At 56.2% G+C, this 22,206-nt stretch overlaps 1 long non-coding RNA gene across 2 annotated transcripts in view; it reads right to left on the bottom strand.

The window, feature by feature from the left end:
- Positions 1 to 225: 225 nt before the first annotated feature.
- LOC108495857 overlaps positions 226 to 22,206 on the bottom strand; it is a 54,204-nt gene continuing 32,223 nt past the window's right edge. For both annotated transcript variants that reach the window (XR_001874254.1, XR_001874253.1), the window contains exon 3: positions 226 to 1,044. This is a non-coding gene — a long non-coding RNA (uncharacterized LOC108495857). The remainder of the gene's footprint in view (positions 1,045 to 22,206) is intronic.

Here is a 22,206-nt window from a genome sequence, read left to right as displayed (position 1 = left end):
GCTGCAGAAAGGGAAGAGGGAAAGGACAGGGGAGAACTTTTCTGCAAAGCAAAGGCATTAAACTCTTGGTCTGGCTTTGTTAGGGCAGAAGTTTCCCAAAGCACTGGTTTCCTGTACAATCCAAGGCGTCCCCCCCGGCAGCCCCGGGACAGGGCCCTGATGTAAGTGTGGCTGAGCCAAGGCAAACGGAGAACAACATCCAGCACTCACAGAGCCAAGGCGGTTTATTAAGAAATTTAATTGTTTCTCAGGGTGACATTTCCCTCCACTCCTGCTTCCCAATCCCACCTGGGCTGGGCTCCACGTGAGTGCTCAAAGACCCTCCTGAGGGCACCCAACACCCAGAGCACAGGATGAGCCTCTGCCAGGCAGTTTTAAACCCCAGGGCACCACAACCACCAACTCAGCTTCTGCTGCCCTGTGGCTCTTCCAAAGGCCTCCAGTTCCCACCGTGGGCATCAGCGGGATCCAGCGCAGGTCCAGCCGTCCTCAAAAAACACCCAGAACCCCAAAAGGCATCAAAAAGAACAGAAAGGTAAAAAAGAAAAAAGACAAAAAACTCCACAGCTGGCTCCTCGGAACTGGGGTCCTTCACAGAGAAAAGCTCCGAGCTGCTGTTCGGCCCCAGAGCACTCGGCCATCCATCCATCCATCGCCAGCACTTCCCACAGGGATAATTTCCAAAGCCCAGCAGAGAGCAGCTAATTAAGACCTTCGGATCTGTGTGGGAGTCGGGAGCGAGGTCAGCACTGGGAGGAACCCCCCTCAGCAGGCAGGGGCTGTGGAGCCCAGTGAGGGCACAGGGGCTGCTTTCGGGGCTGGTTTCGGTGGGTGTTGAGGGAAGGACCTCCCAGAGCCCCCGATGCTCCGTCGCTCCCCGGCGAGCTCAGGGCGAGCTGCTGGTCCCCGTGTCCCTCTCCCCGTGCTGCAGCTGAAGTGCCCATCCTCGGGAGGGTGCTCCTGGCTGTCCTGGCCACGGTGAGAGCTGCAGCACCTCGGCTGTCCCCTCGCGGGTCCCTGCACCCCGAGCCTTCACCGCGGACCCTGCGGAGGAAAAACACGCCGTTAACGGAAGGTCCAGGCTCGTAGGCACCTGGCTGTGGTGGAGCAAATCATGATTCTTCTCCGTCACCAAGTAAAATGTTTGGAGCACTGTGTAAAGGAGGAGATGCAGCCCCAGCCCCAAGGCTGGGCTCCTGTGGGATCAGGAGGCAGCAGATGAGGGTAAGAGACAGAGCCAGGGGCTGATGGAAGAAACCCAAATGGCCATTTCTGTGCACAGACAAAACAATTCCCAAAACATCTGGGAACGCAGAGGAAGGGAAAGCAGCTCATCCTGCCTGTGTGCACGTGGGCTGCCTCACCCAGTCCAAGGGATGTGCAAGTCATGGACTGAACATCCCAGCACAGAGCCGGGACACAGGGACCACCGTGTGAGAGCCAAGGACTCCACAGGAGGAGTGCCCATCCCTGTGCCCTCACTGCTGCCCTGGGCAGAAAGGGGCTCCTCTTCCTGACTGTCACAGAGATTTGGAAGGAAACGGGGAGAGGAAAACACAGTCAAGAGAGCAGAGTGAGAATGGATCTCATTTATCCCTGTATCCATAAGGTCTCCACCTACAAGCTTTCAAATCAACTGCAGGATCCAGATCCCACTGTTAAGTGTGGCACAGGCAGCTCCCATTTGGCTCAGACAAGCTCTAGGCCCATGTGGGGAATTAAATACACACTGTGAATCATTTGCTCTGTTCTTTGATTCCCACTCTGTTAGCTCCATAAGATCATTAAACAGCTTTTCTCCCCAGCAGACCCTCCCTGACTCCCCATCCTGCTCCAGCATCAACCAGGGGCACACGGAAAGAAGGGGAGAGGTTTATGCTCGTTTTTCGTGCCACACTTATCATCTGTTTGCCTTGGACCTCACAAGGGATATGCAAGCAAGACTGGCACCTCCTGGCCCAGACACCACCCCCTCAGCAATCCGGTGTGGAGGCACAAACCAGCCCCTCAAGCTCCTTCTCCAGGGGAAAAAAGCCTGACCACCAGCCTTGGGCTTTTGGGGAAGGAGCGAGCACAGCGTCTCCCAGTTTGGAGAGCTCTCTGCACAAGTGTCCCTGGCTCTTGTAAATGTGTTAAAAAATAAAACCCTTTAAGAGCTTCCAGATGTTCTGTTTATGTTGTGGTGTTACCCAGCTCCATCCTCGGGAGGCCAATACACAGCCTGATGAAATGGCAGCAGCCAGGGGAAGGCAGGGGGGGCGGAGGAGATCCGAACTCTTTTCCTCCTCTTTCCCCCAACTTCTCCTGTTAACTCCCGTGCTGCTGGGAAACATGCTGGGAGCAGCTGCAAAATCCTGCCCCCTGCTCTGAGCATCTGCCTGCCTCAGGAGCATCACTGAGCTTTGCAAGGCACTAACCACAAATTCCCAAATGCTTTTGGGGACCACCACAGCAGGGCCTGGGACAGGCAAGGAGCTCAGACACTGGTGGTGGCGGCACCCCAGAGGCACCCAGCGCCCACCAAGACTGTTCAGAGGGACCTCACGAGAACCACCGGGGTTTGCAAGGCACTAATCCCAAATTCCCAGGTTCTGGGGATCACTGCACAGCGGGATGTGGGACAGGCAGGGAGCTAAACTATTGATGGTGGCACCCCAGAGGCACCCAGTGCCCACCCAGAAGGTCCAGAGGGTCCGACCCCCCCCCGCATCCAGTTCACACCCACCTCAGTGCGCCACAAAGATCTACCAAAAAAACGAGGTGTGGGGACGTGAAGGGCCCCGAACCTCGTCACCCTGGGTGTAGCCGCACACCCGGCCCGGGACTCTTTGCACAGGGCGTTGTTGCAGGTCCAGCGCTGCTTTTGAAGTTCCCCCGAGCGAGCCGCGCTCGGGAGCAATCAGCGCTCCATAAAGGGCGATACCGCAGCGCTGGGCGCAGGCTCTGATGTGTTATCTCCCCTCCCCGGCGGGGCGGGCAGCCCTGCGGCTCATTTCAAAGCCTCTTAGTGCCCGCACATCAAAGGCGCTTCCTGATGCCCCCACCCCGGCGAAGCCTTCGGGCCGGCGCGGTCCCTCCTCGGGATGCGGCCGCACCAAGGGATGGTGCAGGAACGGCCACTGCCGCAGGGATGGAGGCACCGGGAACACGAGCCACGGTGGCTGCTGCAGGATGGCCCCCTGCCCACATCGGGGGCATCAGCACGTCCTTACCGCGTGGATTAGGCACATTGTCACCCTTCAGCGGGGAAAGGAGCCCAGGCAGGTTCAATGGCGTGTGGGTGCCCCGGTTTAGCCCCACACCGTGGGACACAGTGCGTTGTTTTGCCCCGGAGACACCCCCAGTGAAGGACCACCCTGCCCAGACCCCACTGACCTGAACAAACCCCACCCAGGACAAACCTCCCCCTTCCCCAGCACTGCACGTCCCCCAGCGCTAAACCTCCCCAGACAGCACCACCTCAGGTGCAATGTGTTTTTTCCCTTTGCCTCCCACGTTCCCCAGTGAGGCATCAGCTGCTTCCCTGTGCCCTGGGAGCAGCAGCTCCGCCAGGCCACACACTGCGAGCCCCGAGGCCACCGGTGTCTCCTGGACACCAGCCCCTGCACTGCTGTTCTCTCCAAGAGCCCACCACAACACCCCGGGAGAGCAGGGGGGAGGCAGCAGGCGCTGGAACAAGGACACGAGCTGCCTCCACACTCAGCAGCATCCCGGGAAAGGGAGTGCATCCATCCGGAGCACACGCAGGAGGAGCTGCTGAGTCTGCAGCGGGAAGGATGATGGTCTCTGCATTTCGAGAGGGGGATCTGCCTCCTCCCCGTCCCCCCAAACACGTGTTTTCCGGGAGCAGAGCAAAGCGCAGGAATAGGAACGAGACTTTTGGCATCGGGACGGGAGCATCTAAAGCATCTACAGCATCTACTGACAGCGTGAGCACAAACTGTGTGGGCAGCAAAGGCAAACAGGAAAGGAAACCAACAGGCAGGGAAACGATCCTGGCAGCGCTCCCGTTATGGCTCACACACCTCCCTGCTGCTCCCTCTCCGGGTGTCCCTCCCTCAGACCCCTCGCCCTGCTCAGACATGCCCCAGTTCCACTTCTACTGTCAAATCTCTTCCCATCCAAAGGGCTGGATTTAGAAAAATGCAGCCAGAGAGCTACAGCCTGTTTGCAGGAACCGGTCCCAGCACAGCTGCCTTAGCACCTCATGGCACTGCCCCTGCACACACATCCCAGGCAGGGCTCGGCCTGGCCCCAACCCCGGGAAAGGGAAGCCCTGACAAGTCCCAGTCCGTGGAGGAAAACTGGGACCTGGACACACTGAGGGACCTGCAAAGGGATGGGACTTCCAACCTGCACACCGTGGTTGGCCTTATCCCTTCCAAACAGGGAGCAGGGCAGGATGGAGGTGAGGGGCAGCAGGAGGGACTCTGGGGTCGTGCTGTGCCCGTCACACCCAGGCAGGGATTTGATCCCGGCTTTAAAGCGATCCCCGTTCAGAGACGCAGGTTTATCCACATGCCCCAACGTGCTTAACGACCAAAGTGCTCCTCAGTGAACCCAGCCACTAAAATAAAGTCAATGAGGCAAGTGGATTAAAGAAAAGTAAAAAAGCAAAAGATCTGAGGGAGATGAAACGGCCCCGTTGAGTCACAGCCTGTGCCCGCCAACGCACGGTGTCCTCCCGAGCCTGGCAGCCTCCTGCAAGGGTCTCCTGCCACCACTGTCCCCCCAGAGTGAGCAGCCACTAAGGCAGGTCAGGGCAGGGTGTGACCCTTGTGCTGCTGAGGGGACCCATCCATCACTCTCTGCTTGTTCCCATCACTCTCTGCTTGTTCACACGTGTCCCACCTCACATGGGGCTCCTCACAACTCCTTCCTCCCCTCCTCCTCCCTGCCCAGCTGCTCCACCACAGACAGAACCCCACACAACGGGCCAGCTCACATCCCCAGCCCAACCAGGAGGTGACCAGGGGTGGGAATCTGGGATCCTTGGGGAAAACATTCTTGCCATGCTGGCTGTTCCACCACCAGCACCATGAGATGTGCTGCATCATAGAGTCATGGAATGATTTGGGTTAGAAGGGACCTTAGAGTCCATTCCACCTCATTCCACCCCCTGCCATGGGCAGGGACACCTTCCACTAGACCTGGTTGCTTCAAGCCCCATCCAACCTGGCCTTGGACACTTCCAGGGATGGGGCAGCCACAGCTTCTCTGGTCAAGGTCGGGGGTCCTGAGCTTTGCTGCCTGATCTATAGTGGAGTGCCAGGATTGGAGCAGGTGTCTCACTCCAGGAGGCTTTAAACTGGCCATGAAGGAGCCCCCAGGCTGGGTGCAGCCCCTTGACACCACTGCAACACCACCGAGCCTTCTCCTTAAACCACCGGGCTCTGCTGCCAGAGCCAACCTAATTCCCGGAGTTTCAGTTCAAAGAGATTATCTCCATTTACCAACCTAAGCATGAGACACAAGAGCCCTGCCAAAACCCCAGACAGCCTCAGGAGAGGTGTCATTAAACCTCCTCAGCCAGAGGAAGCGAAGCAAGTGGTTTGTTCCCAGGCCGCCCTTTCTGGTAGGGTGTTAATAAATAACCGCAGCCCAGACAGGTGCTGTCAGCTCTGAGTCACCCTCCTGAGTCACCAACACACCATCCCTGCCACCAAACACCCACCCTGCACCCCACGGGGGGAGAGGGGATGCTCAGGGCTGGGCAATCTGGGGGTCAGACTGTGTGAGACCCCCTCTTCAACACAAAAATAGCACAGGGTATTGGAGAGCTCCTCCTAAGAACCGACACCTGGAAAAAACTCACAGGCTTGAGGTGCAGCAGGGAGAGCTTGAAGGAAGGGTCCCCCGGCCACCACAGCAGCATCCTGCTCTGCAGAGGTGTGGAAGGCAATGGCTGTGATGGCCAGGGCAATCCCAGGGGATGGGGGCCCAGGAGAGATGCCAGGGATGCGGGTGAGCACTGGCAGCAGCTCCGAGTCCCACTCGGAGCATGGCACCCACTGCTCCCAAAGCGTCACCCCCAGCACCAGCTGCAGTTCCCTCCTCAAATACCAGCCCTGACCAACCCACCCAGACCTGAGTGCAGGTGCTCACCCTAAGGAAGACTAAAAATAGAACTTTGAAGCCCCCAACAGAAACACCCCCGAGGACTTTCTCGCTCCCACGCTCCAACCTGTTCTGCGTGTGCCGCCTCCCTCTCCGGCTCTTTCGAGCAATTTTCCCCCTCCTTCCCCGCAGGAAAAGGCCACGCTCTTTCTTGAGAGCCATGTGTCACTTGGAGACTGACAGGCAGGTGAAAGAATGAAGAAAGTCCCATTCTCCTTCATTTTTGCAGCCCGGTGATAAGCAGGGAGCGATGTCACGGACTCCGGGAGCGGCTGCCGCAGGTTTCGGGAAGGCTCTGGCACCCAATGACAGTTCTGCTCCTTTATTAAAAGCATCCCCACAGTGATAACCCTCTGACAGGCTGATGGATGGGCCCGAGCAGCAGAACGATGTTCCCTGAGCACAAACTTCTTTATCTCCCAGCGGTTTTGCTTCTCCTGCCGGAACTCCAGCAGCCCCTGCTGTGGGCAGATGAGCAGCTCCCTTGGCTGCTGTCATCAGCAGGAGCCCTGATGATCCATTTGATCCCTGGGCTCTTCCAAATGAGCAGGAGGGCTCTTCCCCCTCTTCTTCTCGCCCTTCTTCTTCTCCACCTGCTTGCTGTGCCAGCAGACAGAGGAATGCCCTGCAGCACCTCTTGCATCCAAAAGAGCTCAGCAGGGATGGATCTCCAGGATAAAAAGGATTACAGGGGTTACTGTGCTCATTCCCACACCTCTCTCCACTCCCATCCTGGTGTAGCACGGCACTGGCTCACAGAATGGGAAAAGCACTGCAAAACCTCCATGTCTGGCTCCACGGTGATGGGTTTGGCTGTGCATCCCACAGGGTCCCATCCCAGGGATGAGCTCTGCTCCCCACGGCCTGGGGATGACCAAAGTCCTCACATGTGGGTCAGGGTGTTTTCTGGAAAGCTTTGAACCAAACAAGGATGCAAAAGCCACACTGGAGTGGTGCCCTGTCACCACCCCCTGCCCTCTGAGACTGGTCCTCCTGAGGATGGGAGGAAGGGAAGGAGGAAAAACCATCTGGCTGCAGATTTCTTTTCCAGCTTTGAGCTGATTTCTATCCCGGGGGATTACCAATTTAAGCAGTGTTTTTTCCTGTTCTGACCCTAAGCTGATTAGTTCTCTGTGCCCCCCTTCTCCCCTCTCTCCCCTCCTTCTTCTTCACGAAAAATGAGGATATGGAATTCCGGTGAAGTGCCAAGGCAGAGCTGACACAGCCACCCAGCGCAAGCAGAGCAAAGGGAGATGCTCACCCAGCCCCACAGGAGGGATCCTGCCTCACTGTGGAGCTCTAAACCACAGCTTTAAGACCTTTATCTTCTTATCCAAAAGGAACTGATATCCCTGAGGGAGGGGAGAAGCCTCCCCAGCTGGTCAGGGTGAGCCCCATCCCACCAGCATCACTCTCCCAGCGCAGTGGAAACTGCTGGTACCAGAGATGCTGGTGGGACTCATCCAAGAGCAGCAAAACTTGCCCTGGCACGATCCAGCTGCGCTCCCTGAGTGCAGGAGCCTCCTTTTCCAAGTGCCATCACTCCCAGCAGCCCAGCACACCAGCGGTCCCACGACACACCAAGGTTTGCTGCTCCTGAAGGGAGGAACTGGGGGGGCTCAGGAGTGGGGGACGCAAAAAGTGCAACTCTTGGGGAGACTCCAGGGCACCTCCATCCCTCAGTGCCCAGTTAATTTCCCAAAATCCCAGAGCAAAGCCAGCCCAGAGCCAGGTGTGCCAGAACCTGTCCCACCCAGGCACAGGCACAGCCACGCTCCGTGGGGCAGGAAAGGCCGGAACACACCCAGCCCTATAAAAAGATAATTATACAATCCACGGCGGGAAATTAGCACAGCAAAACACTGTTTAATTCTCACAATGCACCTCAGCACCGGATCAGGAGGTAAAGTTACCTCTCACCTGCAGTGAGATGGGCCCTGGGGCCAGGATTAGGGCTCAGTGCTGAGGAAGGGTGGGAACCTTCAGCAACTGCCCTCACTCGAAATGTGGTGTTCAGAGGGGAGCAAATTCGGGCTGTTTGTCCCTTCTGGGTCCTTGAAACCAGAGAGCAACAACAAAAATCTCTTATGTGCATAAATCAAGGCAGAAGTTTGCACCAGAGACTCACTGGTCCTTTGTTTGCAAATGGTAAGGTATAAAAACGGGGAGGCATAAAAAAGTAGGGATTTTTAAAAATTACTCCATTTAAACAACTTCCCTTCAAGTGGAACAGAAAACACGAATAAAACAACCAAGTCTCGCAGCTGGTCCAGTCCAACCCAAGAGCAAAATAACCCTCCATCAAACAAACACACAACCCAAACCCATCCTCAGGCATCAGGGAGAGGAATCAGGGCAGAGCCTTCATCCCACTTGGAGCCCTACTCCAGGCTCTCCTCATTCCCTCCTGATGTCAGTTTTAACTCACAGTGACCAAAGACACGGATCCCCCACCTCCTGCCCTGCGGGGTGTCAAGTGAAAGGGAAAAAGCGTAAGAAAAAGGTCTTTGTCTTAATTCAAATTTGTCGAAATTGGGGAAATAAAATTTTTCCAAAATAATTTTAGTCGGCTTCAAAAAAAAAAAAAAAGAAAAAAAGAAGTTTCATTACACACCCACTGCCACAGACCCACTACTGATCACTCTGGGAGTGAAACCACTCCACGTGTGGCCACGGTTGGGGTGGCATCACCCCGGGACACCGGGGCACGGTCCTCGTGGGTCACCCCAACATCCACCCACCAGCCCTCAGCAGGGACAACACGGGATTTCTGGGCTCAAAAGTTCCATCCCGGGGTGTGGAAGGGTCGAGGTGAGGGTTTGGTGACCCCCAAAAGTCCCCCAGGACCGTTCCCAGCAGGAGGGGGGGGCACAGCACCGGCCGTGCCGTGACCTCAGCGGAGGGCACGGAGAAACGTCCCTTCAGCCCGGCCTTTCCTAGAATTCATCAGGAATTTTTTTGAAACCGTTGCTGGCTGAGAAACGCCAACGGGCTCAAACTTAAAAACTCAATGCAGGAATATAAAAAATGTAGGTCAGGAAAAAAAGCACCCCAGTGAAAAGCTCCTTGTTCCTCGGGGCGACGCCTCGGCCGAGCGGCCCCGCGGTGCCATCCCCGGGCGAGAGGCTTGGGAAGGGGCTCCCAGGGACGTGCACCTGGAAAAGGGCTCAAACCTCGGGGGTTTTACGGGGCAGAGCAGCCGTTCCTGCGGTGCCTGAGGCCGGGGGACAGTGGTGGTGCTGCCAGCCCAGAGCTCCTGCTGCCAGGGCACGCTCAGCCCGCCCCGGCCTGCCCTCAGCCACGGGGCACACGCTGGCTGTGCACCCTTCCTGCCTTATTCCCAGTCAGTCCAGGTATTCTGCTGTTTAGTTTAAAGCACAGAGCATGACAGAGCCACGAATTCCTGCTCCCATCATTGGGACAAAGCCATCTGTTCCATCCCTGGGATGCGGGGACGGGAAAGGCAAAAGGCAGCAACTGCCCCACACAGTCACGGAATCACTGAGGTTGGAAAGGACCTTTAAGTTCATCAAGTCCAACCATCAGCCCAGCAGTGCCAAGGCCACCACTGAACCATGTCCCCAACAACGAAGGCAGTGCTACCATCCCTCCAAGAGCATCCCAATGTTTGGTCCCAAAAACCTCCCAGCAGGAAGTTTCAAGGGTCCCATTAAAGAGCCTGAAAACACTCCAGAGCCAAACAGGTTTGCTTAGAGCAGAGATACAGCCAAGTATTTGTTACCCAAAACCTCTGGGATAAATCCCTTCAGCTCAATCCATCCACCCTCACAAGCATCTTCTTTCCCTCGCTGATGTCAAGGTAAGATCCACGCAGAGATGGATTTTTGGAGAAAAATGCACCTTCCAGAAGTAATGGGCACTCCCAGCCCTCTCCCTTCCCGAGCTGGGGAATAGCTGCTCCCCTTTCAACACCTCCAGGTATCAGAGCTGTGATTTACAGAGCTCATTTCAGCAGCACCCTGAGCTGGGCCCTGCGCAGCGCCCGCGCCAGCCCCGCCTGCAAGGGGGGGTTTGTTTGCTTTAATTGAGGAAAAAGAAAAAAAAATAGAAAGAAGAAAACCTCTTTTCCCAACCCCCTGGTTTCATTTTTCAAGTGCCTTGATTTATTGATTGGCCCATTCCCTTTTAATAGGCTCTCCCTGCTGGAGCCAGGGTGTTTCCTGAGGGAAGGCTGCTCGTGCTGCACCTCGAGGGGGTCCTGCCATGTCCAGTCCAGGACAGGGCCTCTCCTGCTCCCAAAAAGGAGTCTTAGTCCCCAACATCATCACTTTGATTTGAGGAGGAAGAAGGTTGGGTGCAGCTCCATCCATCCCTGTATCCATCCTTGATCTTCAGTATATCCCAGTCCAGCCCTGCCTGTCCCCCTTCCCAACACCTTCCAGCTCCCTGCTCCCAGTTCCCAGCACTCCAGACAGCAAAAGCAAATCTACAGCAAAGAAAGCCTCCAAGAAAGACATTTTCATGGGATAATAAAAGGATGGCAGGCACAAAATCTGGTTTTTTTCCAAGCTACACCCACTTCTGTGCTCCTGGCTGTGGTTTTATGGTTGAAGCCACCGAGGTGGGGTTTGGGAAGGGCTGAACAGCTTCATCCCAGCCCCATCCTTAGGGCAGGTGAGGGGAAAACCTGGCCAGTGCTGGAGGAAAGTGAAAGGAAGGCACTGCCCAGCCTTCCTCCTCCCTCCTCCTCCCCCAGCTCCCTTCCTTGCCTTGGCCACGATCCAGGGCACGGTGCCCACAAGGAGAACTCCCAGCAGATGAGATCTACATCTCATTTAATTAAATTCTGCCTTTTAGATTAACTAGGAGGACTCTGCCCAGCCAAGGGCTGCAGGAGCAGAGCTGACCAGCCACCAAGCCCTGAGCCCACCGGGTTTTCCCCCCAGGCTGATGCAGAAGCTGGAGAGGAGGTTGGCCCAACATCCAGGAGCTGGAGACCTTTGGATATGCAGGCAGGTGAAAACACCTCCCTTCCTGATGGAGATCCATGTGGAAGCCAGCTGATCCACCCCACGTGCTGGGCTGCTGAGGGCAGGGAAGGACTCAGTAGAAGAAACTGTGTGGGGAGCAGCCCCTGTGCTTTGCCAGCTTTATGGCCTTTCTTCTACAAATTGTCCCCAGTCCCAAACCTGGACCAGAGAGTCATTTGGGAGACAGATCCCCACGCCACAACATGCTAAAACCAGCCAAATACTTCAAGCAACAAAAATAAGAGGGGAAAATGAGACATCTGTAAGACATCTACCCCCACCTGTGCCCCTTCAGTCACCCCGTGAGCCACCAGCTCCAGCCATTCGAGGCTCCTTAAAGCCTCTCCCTGACAATGGTGGTGCTGAACCCACCTCCCACCCCACAGAGCAGGGGGTGCACCCCCCAGCTCCCACCCACCCCCTGGCACAGCTCCACCAGCTCACACTGGGTACAACTGCTCAAAGCCACGTTTTTCATCAGCACAAGGAGCAGGCTTGGCCTCTCAGCAATCCTTGGACAACTCACATCTCAGCCTGGCTGAGCCCCAGCTGCCAGCACCCAGGGCCAGGCCCCAGGACAAACACAGCCTACCTGCTGCAGGAGTGCCAGAGGCATGTGGGCACCGAGCACGATCCCTTCCCCAAACAGCACTGCAGGCCCAGCCCTGGCACTGCAGGAGCACTTGGAGTACTCCCTGTACACGGGATGGAGTGTTTGGGAACGTTCCTGCAACAGGACACGGGAGATGCTTCCCCTCCCTCCTGCCTGCCCCGGGCACTTGGACTTAAAGGCAGCCCTGAGGAGGAGGTTGTGCTGCAGTTGAGATGCTCTGAGCCACCCGGGGGGGCAGGACATGCAGGGGGAGAAGGTCCCCATGCCACTTACACCTGCTGGGGAAGGTACAAGTGATGGAGAGCGAGGGCTGGGATGCAGCAGAGCAGTTAGAGCGGGACCCAGCCCTCTGAACGGGCACAGAAGGAGCTGCAGGAGAAGCCACGAGCCATGGGAAGCCCAGGCTGAGGGTCTCACACACACTGACCCTGCACCAGGGGCTTCAAACTGACAGGTTTAGATTAGACATAAGGAAAAAGTTCTTCCCTGTGAGGGTGGTGAGGCCACAGGTTGCCCAGAGAAGCTGTGGCTGTCCCATCCCTGGAAGTGTCCAAGGCCAGGTTGGACAGGGCTTGGAGCAACCTGGGCTAGTGGAAGGTGTCCCTGCCCATGGCAGAGGGGTTGAAACAAGACAATCTTTAAGGTCCCTTCCAACCCAAACCATCCCGTAATTCTCTGCTCTGCACTTCCAGAAGGAATTCTCCTGGCTGTAGCATCACTGCTCCCACGGGAACACCCCCCCATGCAGAAGGAGCACGGAAAGATTCCCGCCTGCAAAAGCTTCACAAGCAGGTGCAGCAACTCAGGCTGTGCCAACCTTTCCCAGGCTGTCTCAGAGCCCCACGTTTCCCCACCCTTTCTCCCTCTCCCTGCCCTCCAACCCTCCATTTTCCAGCTGGCAGCTTGCAGAGGGTTAACAAGGTGTGTGCCCCCGTGGGGCCGGGCTCCCCTCCCTCCCTCCTCACCCCTCTCTTCCCGGCATGGACTTGGAGACCGGAGGCTCTCCAGATTTAATCTCCAAGACAAACATTCTGGAGCTGGAGCCCCGCTCCATTTGCACTTAGAGCACAGATATTAAAAAGCACAGCCGGGCTCAGGGCTCTGCCCACCCCTTGTGGGGTGCCCCCCTCACCTCTGCCACACGCCCGGTGCCAGGGAGGTGTCACCAGGGAGGTGTCACCAGGGAGGTGTCACCAGGGAGGTGTCACCAGCCTTTGCAAGGAAGCCACGAGGGATGGCTGGTAGTGGGAGTGAAGGAATACCCCCCACAAGAGCCCCCGTGGCTCCAGGTGGGTCTTTATGGAAAGGGAGGAGCTGGATCTTGCACAGGGTCCCCTCTGCCCGGCTGAGCCCCCGGCACTGCCAGAGGGACGTGGGGAGGAGCAGAGGAGCAGCATCAACACACCAAACGTGACCATCAGCGTGGCTCAGGGTGCTGATCCAGGGAGGGCTCAGGGGTTTGCAGAATCGAGGTGGTTTATCTCTGAGAAGCCACCATTTTACTGCCTTTCCTCCTGAGATGCTGAGGGGGTACCCAAACATCTCGAGGAGGTGATTTGGGAGCTGCTGGAGGACACCTGACACAAGGCAGGGGGTTTGTGCATCCTTCAAGGTCTTTGTTATTGTGATGAAGGTGCAAATCTCACCTCAGACCAGAACTTGTCAAGCCCAGCACCACCCAGAGACACAGTTAATACACCCTGCTCTTGTTCAGGAGGAAGGAAAGAGTCTCCAGGCTATTTGGCAACAAGAGCCTTCCAGTAAATACTTATCTCACATCTTACATTTCAGTCGGAAGTCGAGAGATTTGGTTCATTTTCCACGGGGATGGGAGAGGAGAATGTGCCAACAAAGCTCCAGGGCTGAGCCCAGCTCTGAGCTACAGCAAGGGCTGGGCAACACCAAAATCCACCTTCTATCCTTAACACCTACAGGCAAAAACCTGATGGCAGGAAATCCATCTCCTTCACTCTGTGCACCAGCTTTCTGGACATTTAACTGATTTCATTACTGAGAAATGTCTTTTCCTATGACATCGTGGCACTTCCAGGAGAGAATAACTCTCCCAAAACCAAGCTGACAGCCTCCACCACAGCCTGGAAAACTGGGTTAGGATGAAAAGCTCGAGATCAGCCTGGAGTTGGCCAGGAGAGCCCCAGAAAGGGCTCATGGCAGTTGGATCCCAGCCCCACCTGCCCGACACCCAGCTATAAAATTGCTTTCTGAAGATGGTGGCTGGGTTAATTACACACACACACACTGATGTTTTCATGAAAAAGGCTATTCTATAAAATTGTGGGAGCAATAAAAAAAATATAAATAGCCCCCGAGGCACCACAAAATGATGCCATTTTAAGGGCATTTATTTTTTCCTTGAAATCTGCGGGGTGGTATTTAAAGATGAAGGGAGGAGGAGGACTAATATGTCCTGCTCTGTCCCAGTGCCAAACACCCCACGGAGCTCTGGTGGTCTCCTGGAGCCAGCCAGGGGCTCCAGGTCCACAATTAATGACCTCTCCACACCTTTCATGTCCCACCCACTGGAACCCATCAAGCGTTTCGCCCCGGCTGCAGCCAGCACAGTGACTCCCAGCACCCCAGAAATGCCCCTTCCAGCTCCCCCCACCCAAAATTCCTCAATATTTGCCTTTGAGATATCTTTTGATATCAAAAGGCGGCCGCAGCCCAGTTCCTGAGGTGCTCAGCAACTCGCTGGTGGTCCCTAAATAAGCAGCCAGATGATCTCACACCAAACATCCCCAGGTCCTTGTGGGCTGACCACGAAACCTTCAAACAAGCCCGGAGAACAGGCAGGCTCAGTTCCCTCCGGCCACCAAACTCCTCCAGGCCGGTCCACCCAGGGGGACATGGCTCAAAGTACACTCAGTGTTCCTGGGGTTTACCCAAAATACGAGCCCGGCAGGACAGGCAGACGCTGGGCAGGCGGGCGAGAGGGAAAGAAGCAAAACCCACAAGTGCTGCTGCTCCAGCCAAGTCACGGGTTCAGCGGGTTCCCTGCGGGTCGGGCAAGGGGAAGGGGATTTTTCCTGGATGGTACAATCCCCCGCTCCCCATCTCCTCTGGAGCCCAAGGGGAGGACAAAGAGGACACTGTCCTTTCATTCCCACCTCTCCAGGAATGGGGGCACAGCCCAAACACCTCTGACACCCCACCAGCGGTGCCCTGGGCACAAGGGGGTCCCTCATTTATGGACCAAGAAGCTCCTGTGGGTTTTCTCATCCTCTTTGGGACTGAGCTACCCATATCCACAGGCTCCAGGAAGGATGGACTTGGGGAAATGAAAGCAATTGTGTCTCCTGCAGCCACAGTGCTGATAAGCAACTGCCACTGAGATATCCTTGTGCTGAGATATCCTTGGATCGGGTCAGGAGGGGGTACCACCAGCCAGGATGAGTGAGAGCGCCTGGAAACTGCTGTGCAGCCCAAAAATGGCAAAAGCCCTCAGGCTTTTCCTGTGTCCCAGTTAATTACTGCTGGAAAAGTCATCAGCAGACCCTGCAAGTCGTTTGCCTCTGTTTATCCTGGCAGGGCTGCGGGGGCCTCACTGCTCACACGAGTGGCACGAGGAGCATGGAAAGCCACCAGCAATGCCCACCTCCACGCCAGGAAAGCACAGAGAAGAGCCTGCTCTTGCCTCCCCTCTGTGAGTGGAGAACACATCTCGGGATGGAGTTTTGCTCTCCACACTCAGGCTGAGGCTCCCTGAGCCGTCACTGACTGGTGGCCTGTCAGGAAGAACTGAATCCCAGCTCAGCAGCTCTCCTGCTTTAAGAGGTGGCACAGCACAACCCTTTCTCTCTCACCCATGGGTTTGTTTCCTTCCAAAACATTCAGTCCAATTTTTTTTTCCTTCTTTGCACCTTCCTCTGCTGTCACCGAATTTCCAGGTTTCCACTTGCACAAGGATAAAAACTCCAGCTCCCCTCAGTGCTTTAGGAAGCAGCAGCATCACTCGGGGGAAACTGAGGCACGGGGAAGTGGCCAATTCCAGAGTATTTTCCCTAAAGAGAGGCAGAGAGGCTGCAGGGCCATCGCTCCCCCAGCCATGCTCATCCCAGGGGAAGGGCTGCTGGAATATTGGGCCTGTCCCACCCAAACTCCCACAGGCAGAGCAGGGGAGCTTCCTACAGCAAACAGCTTCCCCCCGTGCCAGGCACAGCAATACCAACGTGACCCTGGGGAGGAGACGCTGCAGGGATTCCCTGATTTTTGTTTCAGGGAGGATCATCTCCCCAGCCATCTCCAGCTGATGGGGACAGAAAACCCCCCTGCCACCCCGGGCAGGCACGTGGCCCAGAGCAGGAGCGGGGTGGTTGTCCCGTGTCCCACACGGGATCAGCCAAGGAACGGCATCGCCTCCCGCACACAGGAGGAGTTTTACCAGCTGCGCTGGACAGGGAGGATTTTTAAGGCCAAGACAACAACAGACTAAGCTGCTTTTTTCATTGGAAGCCTCGGGAAGCGACGATCCGGGGAGGAAGTTGCAGGCTGGACAGAGGGGACAGCTCTGCGCTCTGTGAACATCTGTTTGCAACACCCAGGAGCCCGTTCTGGCCAACAGCCCCATGGCTGGAGCACGGGGGGTCCTAAAGATGCTGCAGCTGCTGGGAAGAGCCTGGCTGAGCTCCTGGCATCCCACACTACCCCAGGACCCCCGGGAAATCCGCACAAGGAGCCCGAGGTGCCATCGCAGTTAGTCCTGGTTCCCTGAGAGCCAGGCTGGCTTTCCTGGCCTCTCTTTACACCCAGAAGCTGATCCCTGCCTGAGAACCCCCAGGGCTCAGCTCAGGAGATGGCCAGCAGCAGGAGAACACAGATCAGCCCATGCAGCAGGACCCACAAGCATGTCCAGGATGTCTCATCAAGCCAAAGCCACCTCACCAGCCCTGCTGGAGCCCCTGGTACCAGCTCCCATGCCCTGAGCTGGTGATTTCAGCAGGATTTGCCACGCTCCAGGCACTGGAATGCACTGTCACTGCTGGAAACAGAGAAAAAACTCCAGCCCACCCAAAAGTCAGATCACCCTGAGATGTCACTGTCCCACATCCCTCAGGCTCAGGAATTTCAGTCCTGCTCCATCCTGGCCTGGGGACAGAGTGGAGATGGATCTGCAGATCCAGGCACTTTCCCTCCTCACCTCGGGGAACTCGCATAAATTTGAAAGTTTCCTGCCAAGCATCCATTGTGCAGATGTTGAATATTTGGCAGGGACCTTGAACAGGCTCCCTGAGGTACTAAGGAAAACTCTCTGGAGCACAGGCTCTGGCTGAACACTTCCCTGCAGCCCTGGACCCACAGTGGCCCACGAAGGAACACCGTGCACGGGAGCAACACCCGGGGGGGAGAACAAATCCCTCTGCCTGTGGAATTTCCATCATGATACACTTTGCTAATTAATTTGGTCCTGGCCCCACACGAGCAGGGATGAGCCAGAGCATCACTTCCAGGGGCCCAGCTGCCCGAAATCCATCACACGCCTCGACAGAGCGGATAATCTGAGCAGAAACCACGGGAAAGGGGCACAGGCAGGTGGCCACGACACACCTTCCCACTGCCCCGGCTCACAGGGGTTTAGGAACTGCAGGAACAACAGGAGCAGAGGGACTCTGCAGCAACACAGCCTGCTTGGCAGCCCGATTCAGTTTACATGAGCACAGCTGATTTTCCTGGAAAAACAGCATGAAAAGCAAGAGAAGAAGCTGCCCAGGGATGAGAGCAGAGGCACGGGGAGCTGCTGGGGCTGGGCAGGGGGATGAGCCCGGTGTGATGCCCCCGAGCAGCGCTGGGTGCTGAGCTGGGGGACCCTCTGCTGCCCGGGGCTCATCCTGCACCTCCCAGCGACGCCCTCCCCGAGCTCCCCGCAGCCCCTCGCAGCCATGGGAAGGGCAGAACACGATCCCCTCGTTATGTCAAGCTCTTGGCAAGCTCCCCCCCGCCTCCCGACGCATCCTGTTCGCCGCTTCTGCATCCGGCTTGGGAATTCCAGGAACATCTGCGCGGCTCCCTCGCCCCAACCGCACATCTGCGTGTCCGTACCTGCCGCGCCCCCGCCCCGCCGAGCCTCCCACGCCGAACCCCCGCATCCCACCCCCACCCGGGCTGGCAAGAGCAGCAAACCCTTCCAAGAATCGCCCCGAGTCCCCCAGGAGCCAAAATGTTCTGTCCTCGGGGAGTCCCCTCGGGTAAATAAATAAATTGGGTTTGTCCAAACCCATCGCTCCTCCTAAACTCTGGTGAAATGTTTGGGGAGGGAGGAGAGGGAAAGTGCACGTGGCCATGTGTGCAGTGTCCTCCCATCTCCTGAGCAAAGGCTCGTCCTCTCCAGGGGAATAACCAGCAAAACCAGGAGCATCACTGTGATCCCAGGGAACAGGCAGAGATGACGCAGCTGCACCCCTGGGAGCACACGGGATGCTCAAGGCTCAAATCAGAGCAGGGATTTGGGAAAGGGAGCCTGTGAAACGCCACTATAATCCTGCCCTGAGTGCTCCAGGGCACAGCAGGAGGGCTCGACAAGCCACTGCCAGCACAGCAGGAGAAACCTGGGGAATACTCTCCTCTGCTCCCTGGGAAGTGACAGCTCCTGCAGGACAGGGCAGCACCGGCCCAAGGTGCAGCAGCAACAGGATGGATGCCTGGATGGCACCTACAGCCTCCCTGGAAAAGCTGGATGATCCAGGGCTGACACAAGGACAGCAACCACAGCACTGCACAGCACACTAAATACCCCCAAGCTCCTTCCCAAGCCTGTTTTTCCAGGTTTTTTCACCACGGAATCCTGGAATGGTTTGGGTTGGAAGGGACCTTAAAAGCTCATCTCACTCCATCCCCCTGCCATGGGCAGGGACACCTCCCACCAGCCCAGGTTGCTCCAAGCCCCGTCCAACCTGGCCTTGGACACTTCCAGGGATCCAGGGGCAGCCACAGGTTCTTTGTTCCCATCACACAAACCACACTCCAGCAGCTGAGGAGCACCAGGGCTGCCCCCAGGCACCATCCTCATCATCACCCTCACCCCATGGGCGCGGACCAAGCACCAGAGACGGGCACGGAAAGCTGGGTTTGGTTCCCAAGGGGGAAGGGAAGGTCTGGCATGTGGCACATCTGCCACAAGGAAGGGAGGCCTCGCATTTTCGAGCTGCTTTGGCTGTTGCAGGTAAATGAAGGGGAATGGGGAGATAAGAGGGAGAGGAAGGGACACACAGCCCCGTGGCCCGGCTCGGGAGGGGCAGTGCCCGTTCCTGCGCCTCGGGAATGACACGGGGAGAGGAAGACAAAAGGGACGCTTTGTGGAGAGGCTGAATTAATTCAGCTCCATGCAAAAGGAAATTTGTTCCCTCTGCCAGAAAGGAAACAAAGTGGGGCGAGCAGGGAAAGGGGCGGTTCGGCTCGGCCTGGCTCTGCATTCCCGAGGCAAATCACCCCCTCCTGCCAGTGCAGCCAGCACTGACCCCGTGCACCACGCCAGGGGCACCGTGCCCCCGCCAGCCCACGGCCCAGCACCTCCAATTAGGATGCCAGGGGACAGGGAATGAAAGGGAAGAGAAATTCTGCTTAATTGAGAGGCTGCAGCCAGGCCCTGCTCGCCCAAGATTACCCAGAGGAATGAGAGTCTCCCTTGCAGTGGGTTCACTCGCTCGAGACAGGAATGAATAGAGTAGACTCCAGGAGGGAGAGGAGAAGAAAAAGAGAGATTCATATGACCTGGATTTGGGGTTGGGATGAGATCTGGTGACTGCCTGAGGCCCCCAGAGTGGTTGCACGCTCCTGCCCCGCTGCAGCCACACTTGGGGTCTCCTCCAAAAGCACCAATCCCAAGCAGCAGACCTGCTCCATCAAAACCTGCTCCATCAAAACCTGCTCCATCAAAACCTGCTCCATCAGGAGCACTGGGCTCCTCGTGGCCCCCAGGGAATGTCATCAGCACTCCCCTGTGGATCTTGGATGAAGGGACTGTTACTCTGGCCCAGACTTGGGAGCCACGATAAGTCCATTTCTGCTGGCTGCTCCCATCCAGCTCCCACAGAGTTTTCCCACCTTTACCTGCCCTCTGTACCATTAAAAACCATTTTGTTTTGTATCAGCAGGTCGGCAGAGCTTCCCCATCCCACAAACCTCCTCCTCGCCAACAAAGCTCCAGCTCCAAGGAAAGCATCCATTTTTATCCACAACCCTTCTGTTCCTCCTCACATTTCTAATCCATTAGGTTTTTCTTCAGAAAGAAAAACAATCTTCAGAGAGGGTGTGAAGGAACAGCAGCACCAAAATCTTGCAAAACTGCATTTCACAGAATCATGGAATGGTTTGGGTTGGAAGGGATCTTAAAGCTCATCTCATTCCACGCCCCTGCCAAGGGCAGGGACACCTTCTACTAGACCAGGTTGCTCCAAGCCTCTTCCAACCTGGCCTTGGACACATTTCAAGAGTATCAGCACCTTTTGCTATGAACAGTTGTTCCTTCTGTCTCCTCAACTCTGGAAAAAAAAATGCAGAATCATCCTCAAAAATTGCTGTTCCTGACCACATCCAAGGGAGTCATGTGCCTGGAGAGGGGGAAGGCAGCCCCCAGAGCAGCCCTGCCCTACCCTGGGCCATTCCACACGGAAGCACATCCCGAGCTAACGCCACCTGCACCGGGATAAAGGCGCTTTGTGCAACACACACATCTCTCAGCACGTTCCCATGGGGAATTTGATCAAATTGGACTGATCTCAGCAGAGCTTTGAACTCCCCACTGCTCCCAACACAGCCACAGATGCCATTAGAGGGGTGGAGGAGGCAAGAAAACATCACCACAGAATCCTGGAATGGTTTGGGTTGGAGGGACCTTAAAACTCATCCAGTGCCACCCCCAGCCATGGGCAGGGACACCTCCCACCACCCCAGGTTGCTCCAAACCCCGTCCAACTTGGCCTTGGACACTGCCAGGGATCCAGGGGCAGCCACAGCTTCTCTGGGCAACCTGTCTTGCATGAAAGATTAAATAAACCCAGCTTAACCTCTTGGTCAGGGGCAAGGCCATGCCCCAGAAATGAGCAGGACCTCAGGGTGGCCACCCTCAGGGCATGGTGGCCTTGTGGCTGCCATCCCCCAGGGCACTGGGCTCCCCTGGTCCCCCAGGCACCACTTCCCTCCACCCAGCACAGCAAGGATCAGCCCTCAGCCTCACAGGGATGAGCATCTTCCCATCACAGGATCTCAAAATATCATCCACCTCACGGCCCCTTCCCAAAGCTCCTCCTACTCCTCCTCCTCCTCCAGGACCTGCTCTGCAAGGACCTTGAGGTGCTCACAATAAACGTGGTGGCTTAAAGATTCACCCAGATCCAAGGAAAAGAAATAAAAGGTTAAACAAGCAGAGAAAGCAATTGCAGGTCCATCCAAGAGCAACATCGTTTGGCAACTTTGTTTGGAAAAATTAATAATTCTGCAGAATTTCAAGAGGAGGGAAGTGGATGGGGAGAGGGAGAGAAAAGGCAGCCTGAAAACCCAGAAACTCCCTTCAACTTTCTATCCACAACCAAATGCAAAGCTGGGAAATAAGCAGCAACACAACACGTTGTTGATGACTTTTCCATTAAATACTCACGTTTAAACCCCCTCTTTGTATTCCAGCCTTTGCTTGCAGCCTCAGCAGGCCCCACTTCTTTTCCCCCCTCCCCCCTCTTTTTTAATAATAATAAAAAAAAAAGTTATATGACTTTAATTAAATGCACTTATTAAAAGGGTGAAATATTTGGAGAGGCTGTTTTTACGCTGGAGGCACATTTTCCAGCGTGCTGCAGAGTGTCTGCATCCGCCCGCCCCAGGCCAGTTTTAATGCACAAATAAATCCCCACCTGAAGTGCTGACAGGTTATTATGCAGTGTGGCAGCCAACTAAAGTAAACACAGGGGCACAGCTTTAACCTCTTGCAGTCGCAGAGCCTCTCCCCTGCCAGGCAGGGCTCAGGTGGGAAGGACCAGCAGCAAAAGCAGCGTCCTCCCTGTGCCCCCCCAGCCCCCCGGGACAGCCCTCAGCTGGGACAGGGCAGGGTGGAGCATCCAGCACATGCCAACGCCAACCTCTGCCAGCCTTGCCAGCTGAGGGATCAACCCCCGGGAATCAGTCAATCAGATAAATAATAATAAATACTGAAATACTGATAAAGTCACAGGGTCCTGAAGACACTCCAGGGGTGGAGCCCCTCTGCTCTGGAGACAGGCTGGGAGTGTTCAGCCTGGAGATGGGAAGCTCCAGGGAGACCTTAGAGCCCCTCCCAGTGCCTAAAGAGATCTTACAGAAAAGATGGACAGAGACATTTTACACAGGCAGATAATGACAGGGCAAGGGGAAAGGTTTCAAAATAAAACAAGGGGAGATTTAGATGGGATGTGAGGAGCAAATCCTTCCCTGTGAGGGTGGGGAGGTCCTGGCACAGGTTGCCCAGAGGAGCTGTGGCTGTTCCATCCCTGGAAGTGTCCA

Source organism: Lepidothrix coronata, unplaced genomic scaffold, assembly GCF_001604755.1.
Source record: "Lepidothrix coronata isolate B3197 unplaced genomic scaffold, Lepidothrix_coronata-1.0 Scaffold34, whole genome shotgun sequence".
Lineage (NCBI taxonomy): Eukaryota > Metazoa > Chordata > Aves > Passeriformes > Pipridae > Lepidothrix > Lepidothrix coronata.
Note: the sequence above shows the minus strand (reverse complement) of the source record. Positions and strands in the feature narration are given on the sequence as shown.